The sequence below is a fragment of the Notechis scutatus genome, chromosome 1 (genome assembly GCF_049901735.1).
Source record: "Notechis scutatus isolate UNSWTSFEM ecotype Mainland chromosome 1, rNotScu1.2, whole genome shotgun sequence".
Taxonomy (NCBI): Eukaryota; Metazoa; Chordata; class Lepidosauria; order Squamata; family Elapidae; genus Notechis; species Notechis scutatus.
The window spans coordinates 280,476,779-280,495,288 of NC_142009.1; positions in this window are offsets into that span (position 1 = coordinate 280,476,779).

Here is an 18,510-nt window from a genome sequence, read left to right on the forward strand (position 1 = left end):
ATGCTTAGAACCAGTGTAGTATAGTGATTAAGGTCAGACCAATTGTATTGGACCAGAATTGATCCAACCAGTTGATTGTTTACTAAGGGGTGTGGAAGCCCACTCAATCCCTCTCAGTTCAGACCACCCCTTATTTCAAGAAAATAGCTGGAACAGTACCATGTATGCTCCTTTTAGTACGTGAGAAACACAGAATATGAATATAATGAAGGAAGGAAGGAAGGAAGGAAGGAAGGAAGGAAGGAAGGAAGGAAGGAAGGAAGGAAGGAAGGAAGGAAGGAAGGAAAGAAGGAAGGAAGGAGTAAGCAAGCCTTAGTATTTTGGTTTATAACATGAGCACAAGAGAAAGGTGATATAACATTTCAGTTCCTGGAATCCTTTCTGCCCCAGGTTAGTATTTGCAAGTGACACATCATTTGTAACAGATATTTCCCTTTAGGTTTAAGTTGAATCCTTATATTAATACTTCAAAAAACAAATTTGCTGTTGTTAAACATATGGTCATAAATCAAAGATTATCAGCATTGAATTTGGTCGTTACAGTGCAGTACATTGTTTTGTGGAACAAATAATATAGCCATAAACACTTGTAAATCATAGCATATATTTTAACCAGTTTAATAATAAATGCTTGCTAAAATGGAGCATGGCTAGCAGCCATTTCATCCCATCTTGCCAAAGGAATTATGTTGACGGAGGAGAGAGGCAATTTTCTTTGACGCACCTTACTCTTTCAGCTTCCTCTCTTCCTCCTCCTCCTAAAAAAAAAAAAGCTAAATAATTTTCCAAAAATTGTAACAGGAATCATAGGCAATTGAATCTGCTCACTGTTTTATGTGGGTGATATCTTTTCCTAGATAACCCACCCTTTTTGTTATTTGGAATCAGAACCCATGCATTTATATCTATTATTGTTCCTGAAATTTAAAAGCAAAACTCTTTTAACAAAACTAAAGGTTAAATAGATTTTTTTTTTGTCACTCTGTTATCTGTTATCTGAACTGGAACTTGCAGTCCACCTACAAGCTATCTTATCCATGTTTCTGTACGTGAATGCACTGAGGTCAAAGTTATACAATATATTATGATTATCTCTTTTTAAATAATTTCAGTCTTCCATACACTTATTATCTCCATTCCTAGGTGTCTTGTTCAGTTTGTACTGCTAATGTAGGAATTTCTAGTATGTCTACATTCTAGCCTTTTTCTACTTTGTACCAAGTTGTCACATTGAAAATTATGCTTGTTAACAAATTCCAAAGGAGGGGAGTGAACTTGATCAGTTCCGTCTTGCATTTTTCTTCTCCCCCCCCCACTAATTAACCCACCCAGTGTTAAAATTAAAAAGAGACCTCCGTGAATTACTGAAGCAATATACTTCTCTAGGGTCAAAACTCAATAATGGCATACAAGAATGAATTGTTCATGCAGATGGCTTTAACTATATCAAGGATGCATAATTTTTGGCTATAAATATGATGTTTGGAACATATCAAGATATAAAGAATGTTGAACTATTTGTGCATGGGGGATGACAATCCCTCCCCCATGTAGCTTTGGAAGGACAAATTATATAAATCTGATTTGCAGTTTGCAACACTGACATGTATTCTTTTCGATATTTGAATTTTCATTTGATGGTTAATAGGATTTATGATTGCATGCTCTCTTTTAAAAGAGAAACAAGGAAGAAGTTAATTCTGATGAAACAATGGGTATAGCACTGAGGTATTGTGCATGTTCTCCAGGTGTTAGATTTTTGGGCAAAACATGGCTATTCTTTCCATCACAGAATGTGTAACCTGTGTCTCTTCTAAGCTTTGAAGTCTATCCACGGAGACCTGCAAAAAAAAAAAAAAAAATGCCCCTGAAATTTTTAAGGAGAAAGGCAGGCAAAAAAAAAAAAAAAAAAGGGAAGCCATCATATTATTGCACTTTATTAAATTGCATTTTATTTAAATTATATTAAACCAGACTTCATTTTTGTCCTGGCACTGTCCAGTAATTTCTTGATGTAGTTCTTGGCATCCCATTCAAAGCCAAGCACAGTTCTCATTCCCCAAGCAGTTACACTCTGCTGCTTTGTACCAAGCATAGAGCACAGACTTCTTTGAGATCAGCAGAACATATTCTCCTTTCAGCAAGACTCTTTCATGTATATTTAACACTACAAAGGATATAAACTATCAAGATTTGATGGCTGAGTAGAATAGTTTTCAGAATGAATCTGATTTTATCTCTATGTATCTATAGTCTGGAAACCGGGATGATAATCTGTGCAATCATTCCTCCCCACCCCCACCCCAGTTTCATCTGATTACCTCTCACAAATACTAATATATTTCCATGACCAATTTAATTTTGCCTAAAACAAAAGCACATATTGAGGCAGATGAGATCATAAGAATCTGTAACTGTGATATTAAAATATCCATGAAGAAGAGCAGGGATGGGATTCAAATTTTGTAACAACCGGTTCTGTGGGTGTGGCTAGGTGGGCATGGCCATATGACTGGGTGGGCATGGCTTCTTCTTCTTTTTGGCAGCAACCCCCCTCCCATTTTTGGGCCTTCAGGGCCTCAGGGAAGCCTCCTGGAGTGGTGTTTTTGCTCCCAGAAGGTTTCCCTGGGGCTCAGGAAGGAAAAAACAGAGCATGGGGGGGGCATGCGCGATAAGGACTGACTGGGCGAGGAGGGGAGGGGTGGGAGGAGACGGGTGGGGCCAGCCAGGGGAACGATTTGCCAGTTCTCTGAACTGCACAGAATGATAACCGGTTCTATAGAACCGGTCCGAACCAGTAGAATCCCATCCCTGAAGAAGAGTGTTCAATCTTTCCACACAGATTTGTATGCACCTATTGAGATAATTTTATTATTTGGATCATTTATTAGATTTTATTTTTGAGAGACTACCTGTAATCTGTGTATCCAAATGAATTTATATCAGTATTAGCTTCCCTATTATTGGAAAATATGTCTAAGGATAGCGTACATCCTTAGTCTGAAACATTTATATCTCTGTCTGTGTGTACATTTATTATATTGGTATAATTTGGCTAAGTTTATATTTATTTAGTAGAGAGAGAGATTTCAATAAAAAAATTAATCTTCCCCTGAAATCAATAGGCTTATTTGCTCTTCCTTAGTCAACTCATGCCCTTACAGATAGATAACATTTTGAAGAGCAACTCATATGTCTCCATTTAGGTTCTCACATGTTTTTTATCCCCATCTCCTGTGTAGTTAAAACTATAAATGTACATTTCAGTGGCTAAGTCATGGAATTGTTATGGGAAAACATGGCAATTATGTTCTCAGTTTATTTGGTCACAAGGGAATGGAACTTTTAAGGGACTTGATTGAAATGACATAAAAGTCAGGAAATGACCCCTGCAATGGGATTTCAGAGGCAGTAGATTAGAAACAATATCTTCTTACAACTTCAGCAACTTTGGAACATACCAACCAGAGCAAAGAGGAGGGGGTTACCCAGGGCAGCAAACAGTACACGAAACAGTATTTTGAGATCAGCAAAATACTGTTCCATATATGTGTAGAAAAGTGAACTGCAGCTGATTTTTCAGGTTCTTCTGGCACTGAATGGGGAAGTCTTCATCTCAGTAGACAAATTCTGAAGGATAAATTGAAATCCTTTGGGTGTTTTGTTTAATCAGATAATCCTGTGTCTGTCAGATAGCATGCACAAGCCAAGCTCTCTGTGACTGGAGAGTGGTGCGGAAGAGACGTTGCCTCCATCCTGAATAGGGCCTTTGTCCAGCCGCAGCAGTTACATTCTGCAGGACCTGTAATACAACAGTAGCTGTATGAGGACGGAATGGGAATGAGATGCCCGCTGACTCCCCATCTTGTTTCTTTTGATCAGAAAGGAAGAGAAAATGTTAGTGGCTCTAGAAAATAACTTTTAATTCACAGCATTTCACTCAAGTCACAAACATGATGAGAGGAAAAAAGGAGATTTCTTGTACCGAGGAGCAACAGGCCTTTATTTGGCTTTTGCTGCACTAAGAGAAGGGTTTGTTAATTTAGAGAAATTGGAGGAAAAGTAAATGCTAAGATAACACAATAAAACAAAGAATTTTCCTGAATGATAAGGCACATTTTTGTGTGCCAGGCATTGATTGCTTCTAACTTTCCATGTCAAAATTTCCAATTACAACCAAGAATTGTAGTTTGTTTTAATACTTTTTAATCTATGTTCAAGTCACAAAAGGCGTGCATATATGTGTATCGCTGGATAAAGGCTAAATTTAAGAATATACTGTGTGAGGTTTTTACACTGAACAAAATATACACATTACACAAGCAACACAGATGAACATATTCATAGCTTATTATATTTTACTATCACTATCTTTTAAGTTTGCTCATATATTGGCATTGGATTTTAGAATGTTTAAATTCAATATATCATTGTAACAGTACATGTGTTGCTAGAAGTGAAGTAACAAAAATCCTAAAATCTCTCCTCAGGAAAAGTTATGACAGAAACAAAATATTGCTTTCCCATAACACATTTATTTTCTAAATAGACCCCTTAAGTTACAAGAAATGAAACACTAGAGGTCTCTATACAAGTAACAGCAATTTCACAGAACACAAGGAAAACCAGCATTTGCAGTATTTCTGTGAAATCTAATGTACTGTATATTAAAGGAAAACAAGTTTCAGGAAAAATAAAACAAAATTCAGGTGCGGGTTTGACAGATACTATATTAAAATATCAGAGTGTCAAATAACAATTTCTGCAACAGTGTAAATGACATTTTATCTACTCTGTTACAGAACGATTTAAGATTTAAGACTGTATTTACACTCCAAATACAAAGTCTTGTTTAGCTGCTACTATTGCCACTATTTTCCTCCCCAAAATCTTAAGAACTGTATTTCTATTAGATGACAGCAAATCTTAAAGATGAATTATAAACTTTTATAATTTACTATAACTATAATTTTAAATCAGATAATGTTTATAGAGTGGATATAATCTGATAAAAAGAAACTTTTCTTCTTTTTTGTTAATAGATGATTGGATGAAGTCTTACTTACAATAATAAATTCTGGAAATTGGAGTTGGAGAAATAGAAGACTTTTATTATTTTGTTCTGTTTCAGTTTATTGTTAAGTCTGCTTCCTTCATTTGTTTCCTTTATACATTTACTAAATTATTCATTTATTTGAATGTATTTGTACATTTGTGCCATGTATTTCTCTTTCTCTTTCCCCTCTCCCTCAAATTGTGGCATTTCAGTAGCCAAAGAACTAATTTTGGCAGCTGTTCTTGGCATGCATCTGGTTTTTTTTTAAAAAAAAGATCATAGAACGTCCTGGAACTTATACTCATTGGTTAACCCATGTTGGAAAGAAATACAGGAAAACCACACAAACCATAATGCAAGCTTTGTTTTGGTTCTAGCCAAATAAAAATTGATTTGACTGAATGAAAATGGTGACAATTTGGTTAATTTTTTTAAACTGTAAATTAACAATATATTGCTACAGGAGTTATCAGAAAGCATTTGTATTCTCAATTTTCATATTTTATTCATTCAGTTTATATATCTTCCCATTTCAGCTATGCGACTGGATGATTTACAAAGTCAAAAATGCAAAACCAATTCCAAAATTCACCTTTGCAACTCACCTCCAACTACTTAAGTACAAAAGCATTAAAACCACGACAGCTATTAAAAACCATACAAATATAAGCAGGAGAGAGCAGTCAATTTACTAACAATTAACCCACCACTTCCAGAACTCCAAGCAAGGTGCAGAAGTCATGTCTCTGGCCCTTCTGGAAGGCCAGCAAGGTTGGACTGATGGGCAGGCAGGCATTGAGAAAGAAAAGACTGTCCTCTTGAGTCCCATCAGATGACATGGATGAGTAGATGTGATTGGGAAGAGATGGTCCCTCAAGTAACTTGACCTGCCCCCAAGCCATTTAAATTATATTAAATTATATCCAACTCTTATTTAGCATACATTCTTTGGAGATTTAGAGTGAATACATGTAATCCTTGATTTACAACAGTTCATTTATTGACCGTTATAAAGTTATAATGGCACAGAAAAAAGTGACTTATGACTGGATTTCACACTTACATCCATTGGGCCATTCCTATGATCAAAATTCAGATGTTTGTCAACTGACTAATATTTATGATGGTCGGACTGTTCCACGGTCTTTTGCAGAGGTGGTATTCAGTAGGTTCTGACCAATTCTGGAGAACCGGTAGTGGAAATTTTGAGTAGTTCAGAAAACCAGCAAATACCATCTCTAACAGGCCCCACCCCCATCTATTCTCTGCCTCCCAAGTCCCAGCTGATTGGCTGGGACTTCTTTTGTTGCCCTGCACAGGAGAACAGAGCTGGAAAGCAGGTTAGTGGGCTGGGGAGGGAATGGGATTTTGCAGGAACCTTCCCCCAGGAATGGGGAGAGAATGAAGATTTTACAGTATCCTTCCCCTGCCATGCCCATCAAGCCATACCCACAGAACCTCTAGTAAAATTTTTTGAATCCCACCACTAGTCTTTTGCAACTTTCTGACAAGCAAAGTCAATGGGGAAGCCAGATTCACTTAAGAACCGTGTCATTAACCTAACAACAGCAGTATTCACTTAACAACCATGGCAAGAAAGGTCATAAAATGGGGCAAAATTAACTTAATTGTCTGACTTAGCAACAGAATTTTTGGGCTCAATTTTGGTTGTAAGTCAAGGACTACCTGTATCTAAAAAGGCACACATGTCCCAGTGGACCAGACACTAATATGGAGCAGTTACATAAAGTCTTTGCTTAATTATGGCATTGGGGACCAGAATGCTAAGCAATGCAGTCATGACATTATCATGTTGCTTAATGACAAAAATTCTGGATCTTCTGGTCGCTAATAATGACATAAGTACAAGGATCAGTCATAACTGCCACTCAATGAGCACTTTTATAAGTTGATCACTGTGTGAATTAAAATTAAATTAAATGAGGATCACCTGTAGATATTTCCTACAGCATATGTTCAATGTCAGACTAAAGCCCTGCATATATCTTCATCTATTCAATTTATATTTAATATACCTCAAGAAGTCTTAAATTAAAGATCTGGCCTTCATACATGCTGGGTCACAATTTTGAAATAGTTTGAATGCTGACTCCTGAACTTTATTTACTCAGAGTTCTTAATTATCACAATCTGTTCTCATTAAATAAGGAAGAAAAGAAACCCAAAATAAATTTCCCTAACGGTAAAGAATAAATTAAAAACAAAACAAAACTGGACAGGAGTATTTGGTTTTCTCGAGCAAGAAATGAACACAAAAATGAGACAATAATGGGTGGATTTACAGTAAAGTTACACAAGAACTGCCACTTTGAATTTGTATTGCAATGAAAACAGAAAATGGATTGATACATACAGACTTAATCACTCAAGTGACAAAATTGAGATATGTTAATCTCATGAACTCCCTCCCACTTTAAACTGCCATACAAGGTAAGCTTTGTGATTAAATTGTTTTAAAAAGGATTTAGACAGATTCATGGAAGCAAGGTTCTATTGATTGCATTAGTAATTATGACTGTATGCTCAGAGGAAATATGTCATCAAATTCAACTCACTGAAGAAAAGCTTAGGGAAATGGCTGTTGCATAGATATATCCGTTTTCAGAGATTTTCAAAGACATCTGCTTAGTCTTTGTAGTTAGCAGGTTGTTGAACTAGGCTGACCCTTGTTCTTACAGTTTGTCCACCTCCACTCCCCACTCTTAACAATAATAAGGATATAATATTATGAACTTTTTCAAAACATGCCTCTGTAATGCTGGCATGTTTTTAAAAAGTTCATAATATTATATACTTATTTCTTAATGCTTTTTGCACACATAACAGGATAAAGTTTGGACTTTACTTGTTTAATAGTATTACAGCCAGTCAAACAAACAACTTTAAAACTGACTAAATAGTAACTATCTTGATTAAAGTTTAGACTATTATTGATATTTGTGCTAGGGCAATCATGAATTTGGATATGAGTGATCTAATAGGTATACATGTTTTAAAAACTTAAATAATTCAATATGGTATACAGCTTTCAAAAATCTAAATAATTCATTGTGGTATACATCCTTTAAAAAATCTAAATAATTTATTGTTTACCAAATAAGAGGGTTAAAGTGTATAGGTTGATTGTGTTTGTTTGGATATTGGCCCATTGACATCAAGGTGGTTATCAGGAAAATGTATGTAAAGTTCCAATGTTCAGAATAGCTCCAAAGGCCAAACTGATGGGTAGGAAGCACTTCATCTGAAATTAGGGGCCACAGGATGGAAATTATCTTGCTGCCTCAGGAAAACCACTTTTGTTGGCAAATGTGTGCAACATTTAAATGAAGGGAACATCTGTTTATCAAGGAAAGCAGCACTGTTTCTAATTACACTGTCATTTTCTTCAATGCTAAATTAGTGACTAGGATAGCCTTCTTTAGGCTGGCACTCTCCAGATGTGTAGGGAATTCTAGGAATTGCAAACCCAGCACATCTGGGAATCAGCTTGAATCAAATTCAAAGTCTTTAAGATTTCTCTCTTTTCCTGCTTGTTGTCAAGGAAAACTTGAAGGAAAGAACCCCACTTTCTGTCTTATTTTGAAAATAGTTATTGAATCCAAATTTCAGCTGTTGGAAGAGAAAAAGGAGTTATTTCAGTGATTTAAGGGTCTTAATAGCAACCATCTGAAGAAATTTTTGATCAAATATGAGAGTGCATCTTTTTGAACTTCAGCTAGGAAACGGGTGGGCAGAAAGCAGACATTAAAAGTATAGAGCTAAGAAGGGCTAAAATTCTTTGAAGAAGGTTTATTATTCTGAAGTCCTTTAAATGTTAATTCCTGTCATAAATCACGACTTGCCTGAGCTTTTCTGGGAGGATGTTACCACTTTAATGTATCACATCCTTCACTTAAAATGATTTCACTGCATGACTGATGTAGCCTCAATGAATCATGGTATTTCCGGGTTGTGGGGAGGCAGCGGGAGACTAAAGAATACCCAACTTTAAGGATGCATTTGCATAATCTTTTAAAAATAAAAATCTAATGAGAGAGCACCCTTGTTCACTTCCCATGAGTATAATTATAAATAAGGAATTCCACTCCCACTCCTCCATCTCCAGTTTTTCTTTCCCACACACAGATGGATGTGCAGTTTGTACATTTTTTTTTTTACTTGTTGCTATGAATCACCTATTGCTCTGAAATGAAGTATGGAGTTTACATCAGAAGTTTCTTTTTCCAGTTGGAAACTTGTACATTAAAAGACAGTATGGTTTGTGTAGGATAAAATTATGCAAACCTCAGACTTTTAAGGCTATTCCTGGTAATGTTGCAATAATACTTAAGTCTTTATTGTATCTGGTGTTCTTATATGCCTAGAGATTGTAGAAGAAGCCAGTTTAAGAACAGATATTGATATATGGAGAAGAATTATAAGTGTAGCCAGGACCTCTTGAATATAACTGTAGTTGTCTCTAGCAGTGGAGGAACAAGCTACTTTTGAATTGGAATGTGGCCTGTCTAGCTTCAAATCGGTGTATGAAAAGGATATAGTAGATCTGATGAACATTCAAAGGAGGAAAACTAATATGATCAGGGATTGGAGTAGCTTCTCCATGAGGAAAGTTTGTGACCTTTGTGACTTTTTATTCTAGAAAAAAGGAAAGTGAAACAGTCCTGACTAAGGTCTACATGATTATACATGGTGTGGAAAAGTGAACAAGAAGAAGCTATGTTTCCCTTCTCAAAATATTAGAAGCAGAAGTCACCCAATGAAATGGAATCTTGAAAGAATCAGGACAGACAGAAGTAAATATTTTTTATATAATATGCATTCTACTTTGGAAATCATTACCAGCTTGGCTGGCTTCAGAAAAGAGTTGGACCAGTTCACAGAAATCATGAGGATCAATGGCTATCTTGATGGCAGTGGGATTCTTCTTTTTTTTTTTTGATAAAAGTTTTATTGATTTTAACAACAAACAAAAAACACATAAAACATAAAACATAACATAAAAACATCATCGTTCTTCATAAATTTACAGACAGTGTATCGGTTGGTTTACCACTCCTTTTTGTGCATCCATTTCATAGTCATCATAATAATTATGTTACATAATAACTCACATTATCAATCAACAATTATATATCCTAATATCATTATTAAACAATCATTTGACTATAATTTTACTAATTCATACTTAAGCGAGATAACTATAATTTAGTTAATTTATTTTATAACAAATCATAAAAACATACCAAGTCTATCTTAATAAAACATTCTAAAGATGTTATCAAAACCAAAAAAAAATGTATATTCGTTATTTCCTAGGTTTCTAAATATTCTATTATTATATTGTATTATCTAACCATTGGTAAAAAAGATCCCAAACTTCATAAAATTGTTTATCTTCTTGTTCTCTAATTTCAAATGTCAATCTACTCATTTCAGCACATTCCAGTATTTTCTTAATAATTTCTTCCTCTAATGGTATTTTCTCACTCTTCCAATTTTTAGCAAATACAATCCTAGCCGCTGTTAATACATTTACAATCAAATATTTTAAGTTTTTATTATATGTATCAGGTAAGATTCCCAATAAAAAAATCTCTGGTTTCAAATCTATGTTTCTTTGTCATTTTTTCCAACCATATGCAAATTCTAGTCCAGTATTTCCTGGCCTCCTCACAAGTCCACCACATATGGTAATATGAGCCAGGTATCTGATGACATTTCCAGCATTTTTCAGATTTGTTCTTGAACATTCTTGCAATTCTTGTCGGGGGAAAGTGCCACCTATAAAACATCTTATACAAATTTTCTTTATATGCTGTTGACATTGTCATTTTGTAATTTTGAGACCACAATTTTTGCCATTTCTCTAAATCAATCCCATATCCAAAATTCTTCCCCCAAGCAATCATTGTTTCTTTAACTTGTTCTTCCTCTAATTTAATTTCCAACAAATAATTATATAATTTTTTGATCACTTTTTCATCAGTACCTGTCAAAATCCTATCTAAATCAGTCAATTTATCATAAAATCCTTCCATTTTAGAATCTTTAAGATACCTTGAATGTATTTGCACATATGAAAACCAATTCATCTTTATGCCTTGTTCTTCTAAATTTTGCATTGTTTTAAGTTCGCCCTTTTCATCTAGTAATTCCCCATATCTAACTGTTTGTTCCTTCTTATAGGTTATAGGATAAGAAAAAGCTTCAATAGTTGATAACCAAACTGGGATTTTCAAATAACATTGTTTCTTAATTTTCTCCCAATTCAACCATAACGATTCCCGTATATAATGCCTTCTAAAGTAACCCTGTGATTTAGTTCCTTATACCATAAAAAAGCATGCCAACCCAATAATAAATCATGTCCTTCTAATGCCAACAATCTAGTCTTTCTTAACGTTATCCATTCTTTAACCCACATTAAGTTTGCAGCTTGATAATACAACTCCCAATTAGGAAGGCCAAAACCTCCTCTAATTCTAGCATCCTGTAAGAGTTTTAATTTTATTCTCGCTTTCTTACCTTGCCATATATACTTCAACACAATTTTATTTAATTCTTCAAAGTAATCCTTACCTAACCTAATTGGTATTGTTTGGAACAAATATAAAATTCTGGGTAAAATATTCATCTTAATTGTTGAAATTCTACCTATCAATGACAATTGTAGGTTTTCCCATTTTTTCAGATCAGATGCTATCTGCTGTTTAAGTTTAATATAGTTATTCTCTTTCAGTGTAGTACATCTTGACGCCAAATATATCCCCAAATATTTAACTTTGTTCGTAACTTGAATTTTCAATAGGTCTGCCAGCTCTTCTCTTTGTCTTAACAACATGTTCTTTGTCAGAATCTTTGTTTTGTCTTTATTTATTTTCAAGCCAGCCATCTCACCATACATCTCTATCTTTTCCAATAGTTTTAAAGCTGTCTCTAGAGGATCTTCCAAAATAAAAACCAAGTCGTCTGCAAAGGCTTGCAATTTAAATTCCTCCTTTTTAACTTTCATTCCTTTTATGTTTGTATCCTCTCTAATATTTCTATTTAACACTTCCAAGGTCAATATAAATAACAAAGGAGATAATGGGCATCCTTGTCTTGTACCTTTTTTAATATTAATAGAATCTGTAAATTCTCCATCTATCATTACTTTTGCTGTTTGCTTATAATATATGGCTTCTATTGCTTGGATAAATTTTCTAGCAAAGCCCATCTGTTCCAATAATAATAACATAAATCTCCAATTCACATTATCGAATGCCTTTTGGGCATCTAAGAATATCAAAGCCATTTGTTTTTCAGGGTGCGCCTCGTAATATTCCAATGTGTCCAGGATTACCCTCATATTGTCTTTAATTTGTCTCTTTGGTAAAAATCCATTCTGATCAGGGTGAATAAAGTTGTTTAAGTATTTTTTAAGCCTCTCTGCCAAGATTGAAGCAAAGATTTTATAATCTGCATTCAATAAGGAAATAGGTCTATAGTTCTTAATTTGTAATGGGTCAACCCCTTCTTTTGGGATAAGTGTAATATAAGCTTCTGACCATGTTTTAGGTATTTTCTTGTTTATCATAACTTCATTCATGACTTCTAACAGTGAAGTGCTCAACGATTCTTGTAGTGTTTTATAAAATTCTGCCGGGAGACCATCTGGTCCTGGTGCTTTTCCATTGTTCTGTCTGTTGAGTGCTTCAGTTAGTTCCATCATTGTTATAGCACTTTCTAACATTTTCCCAGATTCATCAGGTATCTTAGGTAGGTTAGCATTTTGTAAATACTGTTTAATTTTTTCCTCATCAAGATCCTCCTGTTTATATAATTGTCCATAGAAGTCTCGAATGATTGCCTTTTTCTCTTTATTACCCTAACAAATTTGACCTTGATCGTCTATTAACTGTAATATTTTCCTTGATTCTTTCTCTTTTCTCAATTTATATGCTAACCATCTACCTGGCCTATTTGCATCTTCAAAATAGTTCTGTTTAGCACTTCTAATTTTTTGTGCCAGTTCTTCTTTTTCTACTTGATCCATTTTATGTTTGATTATATCCATTTTAAATGTAATATCTTTTTTCTGTGGCGTTTTCTGTAATTCTTTTTCCAGTTTTTTATGGTCATCTTCTAGAGCTTTAATCATTTGCCTCTTCCTAATGTTCTTTTTCTTTGTATAGTCTATTATTAATCCTCTTGCATATGCCTTCATTGTATCCCAAACATTCTGTATTGAAGTATCTTCTTTTTTGTTTTCATTAAAGAAGAAGGCCAATTCTTTTTCCATCCATTGTGTAAAGTTTTTTCCTTTAAAATAGTATTGTTTAATGTCCATCTAGATCTTCTTTTTGTCCTTTCCATTTAATTGTCATTGGATTGTGGTCTGCCCATGTACTTGTTTAAATATTTATTTCTTGAATATTGGATAATAATTCTGTTGATGTCCAAATCATATCTATTCTGGACCATGATAAATGTCTATTGGAATAAAAAGTATATTGTTGAATTTTAGCATTTCTTTCTTTCCATATATCTTTTAAGTTTAATTCATTTGTCATTTTAAAAAAGGATTTAGGGAGAGTCTTCCTATTTTGTCGTGTTGCTTTTGATGTATAGTCCAGTTTATTGTCTACAATTCCATTGAAATCTCCCATCATAAGTATATTAGCATAGTCCAGTTCAATTATTTTCATGTGTAATTTTTTATAGAATTCTTCTTGTTTATCATTCGGGGCATAAATTGCAACCAAGAGTGTTTTTGTATTATTATCCACTATTTCAACCATTAATACTCTTCCGTCTTCATCAGTATAAATCAGTTTTGCTGGAATGGTTTCTTTAATGTACAAAACCACTCCTCTTTTTTTACAGTGAGTCAGAGAAGTAAATATTTTCCCTAATTTTGATTGTGCCAGTAATTGTTCGTGTTGTTTTTTAATGTGTACTTCTTGTAGGCAAATTATATCAAATTTTAGCTTCTCTAATTTGTGAAAAGTTTTTCTTCTTTTGGTAGCTGAATTCAGTCCATTTATATTCATGGAAATCAGTTTTTTTTCCTCCATGGTTATGCTTTATATTTAGGTCTAACAGCTCTCGTGGATCTTACTTCACGTTTTTCTTTGGTCTCCACTTGTCCACCTATTGCGCCTTCTTCTTTTCCCATTCCCATTTGGTCCTCTTCAAATTCAGTTAAAATGTTCTCTTTTTCTATCTCCATTTCTCTTCTTTCGAAAAATTCCTTGTAGAATATTTCTGCTTTCTCAATTGAATCAATTCTGTGTCTCTGTTCTTGCCATGTAAACATTAATCCTTCTGGAATCAGCCATCTATAGTTCACCTCTTTTTTCAATAGTATTTTGGTCAAAAATCGATATTCTCTTCTAATCTCTCTCACTTTTCTGGGTACTTGTTTTAAGACCACAATCTCTTTGTCTTTGTATTTCAACACCTTCTCTCTTGCCACTTGTAATATTTGGGTTTTAATAGTTTTTTTTGGTGAATCTGACATGAACCTCTCTTGGTAATTGGTTCCTCATCGCATATCTTGTGAAGACTCGATATATCTCATCTACTCCATCCATCATCTTTTCCTCTGTTATTTCCAAGGCTCCAGCCAAGATTTCAATCATTACTGCAGCCAAATTTTGTCCTTTTTCTTCCTCAATATTTTGGAATCTAAGGTAAAATTCTGACCTGTCCATCTCCCACTTCAACATCCCACTTTTTTCTTGTTCAACCATTGTTAATCTGCTATCAATATTTCCAATTGTGTCATCTCTTTGCTTGTCTTTCTCTTCTATTTTTTGGATTCTCTCATCATGTTTCACCATCATTTGTTGAACATTTTCAAATTTTTCATCAATCTTCCCAATTCTTTGGTCAATACTCTCCATTCTTTGTTCCATACTCATTTTTAGTTCTTGTATTCCTTGCATAACTGTCGTTAAATCCACTTGTGCTTTATCTTGCTTCGCCATTATTGAAAGTCGTCCTCCAGATGATGGGGAGACAGGAGCAGAAGTTGAAATGCCCAAAGGTAAAATTTTCTTACTCATTCCGTAGCTCAGAGTCTCCCGGCTCTTTTAATCCAATTAATAAGATAACCAATTGTAATCCAATTAGCAAAAAGGAAAACACCCCCCCCCAAAAAAAACCAGTAAAAAGTAAAAAGCCCAAAATTAGAAAAGAGAAATTCTTCAGGTTCTTCAAGACCTTAATCCAGTTGTGAAATACTCAATTATAATTCAAAAGTAAAAATTAAAAATAAAGAGAAAAAAAGACAAAATAAAACCCAACAATATTAAAAAATAATAAGCAAAGAAAAAAAAGGAGTTCTTCAGGTTCTTCCCACCTTCATCCAATTAAAAGACCTCAAAAAATGGAAAATAGCCATAAAAATAAGTCAAAAGTAGAGATAGAGGCAAATATCCCAATAAAAAAAATAAAAACGAAAAACAAATATTCTGAGGCTTCCCCTTTAAAAAAAATAAAAATGAGGTAAAATAAAAAATAATAATAAAAATATACCAATATTACAAAATACTGTGGGGTTGGAGGGGAGGGATAAAACAGTTAATAAAAAATAAAAAAAGCACACACTGCCTTTTATTTATCCAAGGCTCTTATTTGGCTTCTCCACAAATTTCAAGGCCAAGCTTCAAATATTCAGTTGATAATAGAAGTCCCAAAGAGCACCTGTATAAACATCCTCCAGTGCTCTTCCCTCTATCTTATCGCTTCCAGTAGCCTTGAGAAGAATTTTTTTTTCCCAGCTCTCAACTACAAATAAAATATTTTCAAGTCTCACTCCCCCTTCTTTCCCCCTAAAAAAAGCCTAAAAAGAAAGAAAAAGTATATATATATCTGTATATTTTTTTTAAAAAGATACTAAAGGGGGCCTCTATTTTATATAATATAAACAGTCAAAAAGGAGAAAAGAGAGCAAGTAAATATAAAAGAAAAAACCAGTCTGATTAACTAGATCGCAATAGAAGTTCAATGAAGAGAAAAAAAAAAGTAAAAATAAAAAGCCAAGCCTCACTTTGACATTCTTAAAGAAAAAATCGCCGCTAAGTCAAATTTTGTCAAGAATTTTACAGATTTCTTCTCATTTTAGGGTGTCCTTAAGTCCCAAGTAAAAAAAAAAGATCCTCACCAGCTGATACACTTCTCTTTCTATCTCGTCCTTCCAGAGCTGTCCCAACTTCAGCAGCTTAATGGCTGCCTCTCCGCCAATGGTAAAAGGGCTTCTTCTGGATCAACCAGGGACTTGTGATGTCCCTGGGATCTACAGAATGCGCCCCTTACTGTCACCGTCTCTACGGGACGGTTTAGGTCCGTTGGGACCGACCAGGGGCGAAGATATCAGCTGCGATCTCGGAGCCCCGAGATTGCAGCTGTATCGCAGCGACGAAGCTCCGCCTTCTCCCTGGCAGTGGGATTCTTCTGAAGACCACCTGCTAGGAGATTAGGTAGCTTCCTTGTGCAGTTGACTGGCCATTGTGAGAACAGACTGCTGGACTAGATGGATAATGGATGTGATCTAGTAGGGCACTTCATTATGAACTTATGTTCTGCTTAAAGGGTTTTTAGTTAATTGTGCAGTCTTAAAGATGTCTGGAGGGGTGGAACTTCCACAAGGATTCAACCTCTGCATTGGAAGATAATGGCAGAGCTACATTTCCTCGCAAGAAGCATCTTTACATCTGAGAACAACTCCTACCCAGTTTCATTTGGATGCCATCATAATCATCTTCTAGGATCAAGTAGTCTTCTGCTAAAGCCAATCTGCTTAATCTATTTATTAATTTTATTAATTTTATTTATTTATTTGATTTGCCAATTGTTTACAAGATAATAAGTATAAGTGTATACATAGTTGTGAATACATGAAATGGGTACATATAAGAAAAATAAAAGAAGAATAAGAGAAACAATAGGACAGGGACGGTAGGCACGTTGGTGCGCTTATGCACGCCCCCTACAGACCTCTTAGGAAAGGGGTGAGGTCAATAGTAGACAGTCTAAGGTTAAAGTTTTTGGGGTTTGGGGAAGAAACTACAGAGTCGGGTAGAGCAGTGGTCCCCAACCTTTTTTGTGCCAGGGACCAGTTTCAAGCAGAAACATTTTTTCAAGGACCGGGGGGGAGAGAATCCGAGTTTGGTGGTTTGCTTGCAGACGTTTCATTACCTGACTAGGTAACATCTGATGTTGTTACCTAGTCGGGTAATAAAATGTCTGCCAGCAAACCACCAAGTTCAGGGAGCGCCTCGGCCCTGCCTCCCTCAGCCCCATCCCTCAGGTGTCTCCCTCCCTCCCTCAGGTGTCTGCCTCGTTCCTCTCTCAGTCGCTCTCTCGCTGCTCCACCAGCCCAGGAAGAAACTGCTTCAAAGAAGCCGGAAGGGTTGGCTTTTCCTGTCGCTGCAGCACCTCCGAAGCACCAGTTTACCCCCACCCTGCCTGCCCACGTGCAGTTCAATCCACAGTGCTCCATTCTGCCTGCCTGCCTGCCTGCTTGCCTTCGTTTCGGAGCAGGTTCGGCTGATAAAAAGAGGCGAATAGTTATTATTCTCACCAGAAACGAAGAAGGCAGGCAGGCAGGCAGAACGGAGCACTGTGGATTGAACCACGCGCGGGCGGGCGAGGTGGGGGTGAACGGGCGCTTCGGAGGTGCTGCGGCGACAGGAAAAGCCACCCCCCCGGCTTCTTTGAAGCAGTTTCTTCCTGGGCTGGTGGAGGAGCGACAGAGCGACTGAGAGAGGAACGAGGCGGGAGGAAACCGAAGCTGCTGAGCCAGAGAGCAGGACAGGCTTCGGTTGCTTCCTCCCTCCCCTTCTTTCATTTCTGTCCTTGATCCCCGATCCCAGCAGTATTCACCGAAGGCGAAGAAAGCCACCATTTTTTAATTTTTTTTTCTTTGCGGCCCAGTACAGAGTGCTCCACGGACTGGTACTGGTCCGCGGCCTGGTGGTTGAGGACCCCTGGGGTAAAGTATTCCAGACATTGACCACTCTATTGCTGAAGTCGTATTTCCTGCAATCAAGTTTGGTGCGGTTAACTTTGAGTTTGTATCTATTGTGAGCTCTTGTGTTGTTATGGTTGAAGCTGAAGTATTCATTGACAGGTAGGACATTGCAATGTATGATTTTATATACCATGCTTAAATCAGACCGAAGACGGCATAATTCAAGGTTTTCTAGTTCTAGAATTTCAAGTCTGGTGGCATAAGGTTTTCTACAACAAGTAGAGGAGTGGAGAACTCTTCTTGTGAAATATTTCTCAATTGTGCTAATATCAGATACGTAATGTGGGTTCCAGACTGATGAACTGTATTCGAGTATTGGTCTAGCAAATGTTTTGTATGCTCTGGTTAGTAGTGTGATATTACCAGAGAAAAAGCTACATAGGATTAGGTTAACAACTCTTAACTCCTTTTTGGC